Source organism: Phaethon aethereus, assembly GCF_964289735.1.
Source record: "Phaethon aethereus genome assembly, chromosome: 31".
Classification (NCBI taxonomy): Eukaryota; Metazoa; Chordata; class Aves; order Phaethontiformes; family Phaethontidae; genus Phaethon; species Phaethon aethereus.
Genome location: NC_138607.1, coordinates 1,248,629 through 1,257,541, shown reverse-complemented (window position 1 = coordinate 1,257,541; position 8,913 = coordinate 1,248,629).

The window sequence follows — 8,913 nt, the reverse complement described above, 5'->3', positions numbered from 1 at the left end:
GGCAAGGTCCCGCGGAGAGGGCGAGCGGCGGCGGCTGACCTCCCGGGGAGCCGTGCCTCCGTCGCGCCAGGGTCCGCATCCCAGCCCTCTTCTCGGCCGCGAGGCAGCCCGTGCGTCGCAGAGACGCGACCGGGAGCCGCCGAGCGTCGCGCGCGTTTGGCCAGATCCCGTCACCAGGAGATGCAAATTCTCACGGATGCTCCCATTTTTTTCCCCTTTCTTCTCCAATACTACTTTTCTTCCCTCCCTCTCCACCTAACCCTCTCCTCCTCTTTAATGGTCTTTTAAATACTTTATAGCGCATTTATGAGCCATTTAGCTTATACACAGCTGATATTTCCATCAGGTGATAAAGGGGCTTTTACCTCGGGGGATCAAGGGCTAGAAGTGCGTGACGTTTTTCCTTCACTGTAGCCATTAATTGCGCCTTTTCATTTCAAAGGCACGATAAATCAGTTATGATAAATGAGTTACGGCTGCCCAGAGAAACATTTTGCTTTATACAGCACAGCCCATACCGCAGAAAGCCGCCCAGCGCACGCTCGGGAAGAAGTAGCCCAGGTCTGAAGAGAGGGGAAAAAGACTGAGCGAGGCAGCTTTCTACTAGAAAGCCCGAAAAATGGGATTTTTCTTTCTGGGATGCTACTTATTCTTCCATATAGAGAATCAGGAGGCAACAAAAGCCGGGAGGAAGCTCCGAGCACCCGAGCCGCTGGCCACCGCCTGGTCTTTTTGCTGAACTGGAAATAAATCTCTCTCTGACGCAGAATTTTGGTTTTTTTTGTTTGTTTGTTTGCTCTGGGAGGAGTTTTGTGGGTTTTTTTTTTGTTCGCAGCATCGCGGGAGGTCTTTTGGAAGCATAACCCGCAGCCGCCGCGGACTCGAGGGGATTAACGCTCAAATCGTGGCTCTTCGCTAAACACAGAAGTGCATAATGAAGCTAGAAATAATAAAAGCTGGCGTGAGAGAGAGAAAACGACCCTCCCTGTCGTTTTTATTGGCAAGTCATCCACACGCACGTCGGGAGTTCAAGCTGCGGACACTTAATTAGAGCCATGCAGTGATCAGTCGTGGTGCTGGTGTGACCACCTCGGTTTAGCTGAAGACACCCTGGTTCCCCACGCAGACACGAGGTGGGATGGGGGGGGTGAATGTCACCACAAATTCCCTGGAAGTGGGGAAGAAAAATGGGTGGGAGGGGGCAGACTTTTTAATCTCCCCTTGCTCTGTGCTTTGGAGCAAGGAAACTTGCTTTTCAGGGTTGAAACGACCCCAAATCCCAAAGTTTCAGGAGTTCTGCTGACGTTTTAAGACTTTATACGGACACAGTAACGACACGAACCAAAAGGAAAATACACCTTCTGCTCCCGCGTCCCGCTTTCACAGCGGCACGTCCTTTACGCACTTTTTTTTCTTTTTTTTTTTTGGCACGGACCATAATTATAATATATATAATTATAAAAAAATGCAGCGAGAAACATTTTACGACCTCTGCCGCCCTGCCTGATGCTAATTCCAGCAGACAGGCATTCCTCTGCAGCCGCCGTGGCTCCAGGGAAGAGAAATATATATATCGAGCCTCAGCTATTTGCAGCCAGAGCAGAAACGGCAGAGATACGGGGCGGAGGTGGAAGGGATGCCGTCCTCTTCCTCCCTGGAAAACTGCCTTCCGACGTCCCGTTGTACCTCGCGTTGCCTTTGGATGCGGGATATCCACGGGGAAAGCAAGCGCAATGCAAAAATCCTCCTCGCAAACCAATTTTCAGGCACCTTTTAGGTTAGATATTTGGGCGAGGGCTTTTCAGAAAGGACACGCTATTTTCTTTTTTTTCTTTTTTTTTTTTTTCCCCCTCCCCTTGTAATATTGGGTCAAGGTAAGCCCAGGCAGGAGACACTACATCAGTGGGGTGAATGAAAAGGAGACAACTTCTGCCTCATCCGCTGCCCGCATTTTATGTTAAATTTACTATTTTAGTGGCTAGCAAGCTATAAAATGAGCCTAAGTACGAGAAATACGGGTTAAGCTGAAAAAGCCCCTCTCTTCCCCTCACAAAGATAAAACGCTCTTGCGTCAGCTCAAGCCCCCGCTTCGCCAATGCATTAAAAACTAATTTTTCGGCTATTTGAGAGCTTTTCAAGGTCAGCCCGAAAGCGGCGCACCTGCGAGCCGCCTCCCAGAAGCCTGGCTGATCCTCACACAGGCGCAAAAGGCATAAATCTGATTTTAAGAGGGGGGATGTTGTGCAAGGAGCGGAGACCAGCGAGGGAAAATTCCTGCAACAAAAATAAAATAGCAGAGATTGCCGGAGCTGAATTTTTGCTGGTGTCGCAACTGAAGAAATAGAAGAGATTCTCAAATGGGCCACGGCACGAGAAAAGCTCTGACGTAGAAATATGAGAAATCTGAATTATCCCGTATCTCCGATTTCATCAGCAGATAAAACTTATCATTTTTTGGGCACCAGAATCTGTAGCAGAAGAGCTTATCCAGGAGAGAGGAGCATATCGTGAGTAAAGGGAAAGGAAAACTCCCCCCAAAACAGCGATTCGTGGTGCTGGTTTACTGAAAGAAGTGGGTTGGGCTGGGAAATGGTTTTGGTCGGGCTTTCAAAGCACAGGCTTGCGAGAAAAATCAGAGCCAGTGGGGTACGCGTGAAGCCCATCGTCTGGGGTGGGTGGGAAAATGGGCTTCAAGTCCGTACGGACTCAGCTGCTGCATAGAAATTCCGATTTTCCATTTTTAAACACTTAGGTAGCTGTAATTCCTAACGTTCTACTGACAGCATCCTCCAGACACTGGTTTTTTTTTTAATTTTGGGGTTTTTTTTGTGTTTAATTTTTTGTATTTGTGGGTTTGTTTTTGTTTTTCTTTTTTTTTTTTTTTTTTTCCCAAAGGTCTTCCTGCATAGACATTTCTGCCCTCCTCTCCCTGGGCAATTCACACTGTTTTTCCTTTTTTTCCCCCTGCTTTGCCTTTGAAGTTTAGCACCAGCCACGATTCCGCAAAGTTACGACCCACCTTGTTATGACCAGGTCAGAAAACTTGTTTTAGAAACCGAATGACCCAGAAAACTTGGTGAGAGCGGGACAACTGTAACTGAATAAAAATGGAAATAAATGCGTGCAGGGAGCGGCAGCACCAGGTGAGGAGATTTAAAATACAATTCCCATCTCCATAAATCCTCGACTCCCCAGAAAAGAAGCAAGAAAACCAAAATACACAAACCATGCAAACCCAAACCACACTTGGGTCTGCTCGTACTCCCCTTCTCCCATTTTTCTCCCCAAAATGCGTTTCTGATGGCGACGCAGAAGTGCCAAGTGTGCAGCAGATGCGATTAAAGCAAGGGGAAGGAGAGTCCGAAATAAGATCACACCGACAATTCTATGAACATTTCCCTTCTCGTTCAGAGCGCGCTTGGCGGACGGCGTGAAGAACGGCTTAATGGCAGTTTTAAACCGGCGCAGAATCAGGCGTTTACCGTACGGCTCTGGTTATTAACTCCGATTTCACGGGAACAGGCGATAAAGTAGGTACTGCAGGTTCACTTGGTGAAAATAAAAAAAATAAAAAGGAGAATTTGAGTGACATATGTGCACCCAGGAGACAGCGGGTGTCTCCTAGCTGGGTGGTGAGAAGAAGATACCTCCAGTTGTTGGAGGTATCAATCAGAAACACCCACACGTGAGGTAGCAAATCCCAATAAAACCAGACTCACTTTGAACCGGTACAGACGACAGCGAGCGTGTCGAGGCGCAGAAGTAGTCCTCCGATTTCCGAAGCAATTTCAATAAAATATTAAGAGAATAATTTTTAACATGACGTTTTAAAAACAACCCTTGTTCCCAACCTAGTTCAGTCCTTTTAACAGCCCTTGCACCATAAAAGGTCCAGAGTCATCCTCATTTTTCAGTAAATTCTTTGAAAATTACTAAAGTATGGAAGAAATGTAGACTGCTGAAAAGGACACAGCTCCTACTTAACAAAAAAAATTAAAATAGACTATTTAAATTTGAAAAGGTGGGGGGGGGGGGAAAGAGCAAACCGTTCCCAATATATTCCCAACATAGGGGCAAGGGGGAAGTGTCATTTTTCCACCTCACTGGCCTGGCTGGGCTGAAAACCTCCTCAAGCATTTGCAGGAGCTCTTCCCAGGACGACACTGTAGTTTGAGCAGTAAAATCGGGTGAAGGAGAAGTAATCTCAAATCAAATTTTGATTTGAAAATCAAAAATTTTCAATCATCTTGAAAATTCAATCGTCTCGTTTGACTGAGTTGAGAACATAAATCGATTTTTCCTTTTCCTTTGATTCAGCAAAAAGCAAAGCTCTTCCTAAGAGAAGCAACACCTTTAATGAGTATGGTCCAAATCCCAGTTACCGCAGCCGGAGCCACCAGCCGGATGCCAGGGTGGGCGGCGGAAGGGGGAGCTCAGCCCGCGGCGTGAGCATTATCGGTCGGAGAACAGGTCGAATCCCGTCTTCTCGACGTTTCAGACGCAATACGGGGGATTTCAGGGTCTTCCGTGCTCTGGCTCGGAGCCCAGCGGTGTTACGCAGCTCTCCAGCGTTCTCCACACCGAGGTGTTGCCCACGAGGGCTGAGTTTCCGTCCTCTAGCACCAAGACAATCCAAGGTTAAGTGTGGAGAGCACTGATTTTTTTTTTTTTCCCCCTCCCTCCCTAAAATAAGACTGCTAATAAATCTACCAAGCTGAGAAATTCTGCCCTGTGCGACCCTTTCTCTCAGAGCAAGGCTGAGGGGGAAGGCTGCTTTGGTCTTAGAGCGGTTGCCAACTAACATGAGAGCACGTCGGAAAGCTTCGCCCGTGCCTCCGGATCTGCGGTTTTCCATCCCGTTCCCGTCAGCGGGAAGCTCTCTGGGCAGGGATTTCTCTCCTGTAGCTTAACCTCTGAGGATGAGCAGGGCTTAGGAGGGTTTGAAGTGCCACTGCAAGACGAGAAGAACTTCCTCCTGAAGTTGCAGCCGCCGAGAAGCGCTTTCCGAAGTGAAGCAAAAACTCCTTTTGAAAGAGAGTTGAAAAAGTTCGACTTCATCTTTCGATAAAGCTCTGACTGAAAACCATTTGTGGCCCCGTCTCGTTTATCTAGGTGCGGTCCTGTAGCAACCCCCGCTCACCAAGACACCGTCCGTGTCCTCGGACACCAGATACCTTCCCGATGGGCGACCTGTGCCCCAGCCCCACAGCTGGAGGAGACGGGAAGATACAACCCCCCTTGCTGGTGAGAAGGTCCACTGACACCCGGGAGGGACCCAGAACAAAAAACAACACACCAGCGCTTAGTGAACGCGCCGCCAGGACTTGGGCGACCGATTAATACCCAACGCCAGCCCCAAGCGTAATAGCACGAGGCAGATCTCTCGGTTGTGCCTCTGCCATGGCTGGGGATGACTGGCAAAATTTCAGGCAAGGGGCAGGGTGACAACAGTTGGACTCGATGATCTTGAAGGTCCTTTCCGAACTTAGTGATTCTGCGATTCAAGGGAGAGGGTGGAGGAGACAAAGAGAGGGCAAGAGCCACCCAGAGCCACTCATTTGTACCGATCGGTCCGCAAAAAAGGAACTGTTGTCCATTAATTTCGGGGCAAACGGTTCCCACCTCTTACGTGAAGGCTATTGCAACGTAGAGCCACGTTCCTAGGAGAATTTTAAGGTTTGCATCCCTACACCGTGACCGACCGCTGCCTGGCATAATTTATGCGCCTTTGAAGCAAGCTCATGGGCTAACGCTCTCTTTTAAAACCCCCAATTTGCTCTTAAGGCAAAGGCACTCTCCTTCCCTGACTTTTCTTGCATCACCCCTTTAATTTGCCTTCGGGGAAGAGTTACGTGAGTCACACAATTAGCCCAGATTTCCCTTCTGAAAAAACAACCAACCAACCAACCAAACAAAAAACCCCCACCCCAAAGCCAGAGCGGATTTATGGGCTGTTTGTGCGGGTTTTTTGGAAGAGAAAAGTAAACAAACAAGCAGCCTGCGAGGCTGTGGAATTGCTAACACGAGCCTACGACCCGCTCGCCCGCAGCAGCTGCCAACCAGGCGCGGCGACCCCCGGGACCCCGCCGTCGCGCACGAGCGGCGGTAACGGCAATTCGCTCGAGGCGACCGAGAGAATCAGCTCTGAGAAGACGACGGACCTCCAGACAGAACTGCACGGTCATCGTGTTTTTTTCCCCCGTGTCCAGGCGAAGGGCTGCAAAGCTGCAGAGCCGCGCACGCGCGTGCAATCCATCTTCGGAAGGCGACAAGGCTGATTACACCATCCCGCTCACCGCACAGCCGGTGGCACCGTGCCCATCAGTCACCCTCGCTCCTACCAGTACGTTCCCTTCCCAAACACACTTCCACAACCCACCGCCCTCCCGTGCAACTGGGCATCTGTGACTGGTACCCAGTAATGGGCGACGGCATCCCAGTCTGCGTCACGGTGTCTGAAGGATACGGCCAGAATCGTCCGACATATATTCACAGCGCTCTGAAAACTGCAATTTGGCGGGGAGGAGCACCCAGACAAGCAGTGATTTATCGTTGTCTGGATCGTGCTGGCACCAGCACCTTGCACTTAAAGAGGAACCCCGTTAAGACTAGACAGGACACGGGCGGAGGGAGTAGGCGCCAGAAACAGCTCTTGGCTCGCTAAGGCAAGGAAAAGTAATTACCCCCCAACGAAACTTAAGGCCAGGGACCGCCTGAAGGGCTCGCGTGGAAAGTCAGCGCCAAACGAGCCAGAACACGGGATGGGAGAGCTGAAGAGTTGGGCGCAAGGCTGGGACAGAAGGGGGATCTCCTGAGATCGCTCGAGCGGTAGCTCGCGTACCAGCCAAAGGTTCTCGGGAGGATTTCTTCCTCCCCTCCTCCTCCCCACGAAAGCAGTAGCAAGGGAAAATCCCATTTACGTGTCGCTTCTCGGGGAGGATCAACAATAGCTGCCCGAGAAAGAGGAATATTGTTCTAGCTCGTTAAAACACCGCGAGCAATTACCATCTCAGCAGGGGTGGTGCTGTAGTAGGGCACAGGCAAATCGAAACACAATATAATGTTCTCAGGTTTCATGTCGAGGCTTTTTTTTTGCAGTTAGATTCTCATGCAGGCACGAGCTACAACTCGAGCCAAGGGGGAAAGAAACCGTTTGAGAATAACAAGGGAATTTTGCAGAAGCGTAAGTGGGACCAAAACCGCAGAAAGCATGTGTCAGATTCTTCTCAGAAATACAGGACTGGCCTTCAAGAGAAATATTCCAAACCCCAGGCAAAAGAAGAGTAACAAAAAAATATGAAAATCATGGGATCACTCAACAGTTTAGGCTGGCAGGGACATCTGGAGGAACTCAGTTCCACCTGCTGCTCCAAGCAGGGCCAGCTCCAGAGGTAGAGCAGGTTGCTCAATGCCCTGTTGCATAGGGTTCGACATCAACACTACAATGACTTTATATCCTGGCCCTAAAAACCTCTCCAGGGCAGACTGCCTTGGACTGGTGAAGCGCACAGACTAGTCTTGAAAAAAACCCACCAAAAATGGGAACGCGTTACAAAGACATTAATCCATTCCCTGCTCCTTCACTTGACAGTTGCAGGTAGCCCTGGGCCTACACAGAGTAAATACGTCCTTTAATAAAAATCTATAAAGGAAGAAGCTTTGTCTGGATGTTGCCTGCGGTGCTTGGATCTCGCTACTCATCATCCACGATCCAAAGCATCCAACTCATCCCCCTTAATTCCCGTATTTATAAGAGCTGCCTGCATCCGACGGATTATTTTGCATTATGCGTCATTAGTTATGGTATTTACAGAAGAGCCAAAGTGACAATGAAGATCATTGTTCAAAACACCCAAATCCTTCAGAGGGAGCAAGCATCTCCTGTTTGCTCCTGGGATATCTGCAGTAATTGAAAAGCGAGCGCACTGGGAACATGAGGCCATCAGGGAGCACAGGGTGATGTTAGGGTGATGCCCGAGCTGGAAATGGTAGAGACACCTCTCGCCCCAGCTCCATCGTCTAGGCCGTTGCTTTACGCGGGGCAAGCACAAGCTGAAGTCAATGAGGATCAGGTAGAGAATCATGGAATCACAGAATCATTACGGTTGCAAAAGACCTTCAAGATCATCAAGTCCAACCTTTAACCCAACACCCCCATGCCCACTAAACCAGGTCCTGAAGTGCCATGTCTACACGGTGTTTGAACACCTCCAGGGATGGTGACTCCACCACCTCCCTGGGCAGCCTGTTCCAATGCTTGACCACTCTCTCAGTGAAGAAATTTCTCCTAATATCCAATCTAAACCTCCCCTGGCGCAACTTGAGGCCGTTTCCTCTTGTCCTATCACTAGTTAGTTGGGAGAAGAGACCAACCCCCACTCATCACAACCCCCTTTCAGGTAGTTGCAGAGAGCGATAAGGTCTCCCCTCAGCCTCCTCTTCTCCAGACTGAACACCCCCTGTTCCCTCAGCCGCTCCCCATCAGACTTGTGCTCCAGACCCCTCACCAGCTCCGTTGCCCTTCTCTGGACACGCTCCAGCACCTCAACGTCCTTCTTGTCGTGAGGGGCCCAACACTGAACACAGGATTCAAGGTGTGGCCTCACCAGTGCTGAGTACAGGGGCACGATCCCTGCCCTGCTCCTGCTGGCCGCACTATTGCTGGTACAGGCCAGGACGCTGTTGGCCTTCTTGGCCACCTGGGCACACTACTGGCTCATGTTCAGCCGGCTGTCAACCAGCACCCCCAGGTCCCTTTTCCACCAGGCAGCTCTCCAGCCACTCCTCCCCAAGCCTGGAGCATTGCATGGGGTTGTTGTGACCCAAGTGCAGGACCCGGCACTTGGCCTTGTTGAACCTCATACAGGTGACCTCTGCCCATCGATCCAGCCTGTCCAGATCCCTCTGCAGAGC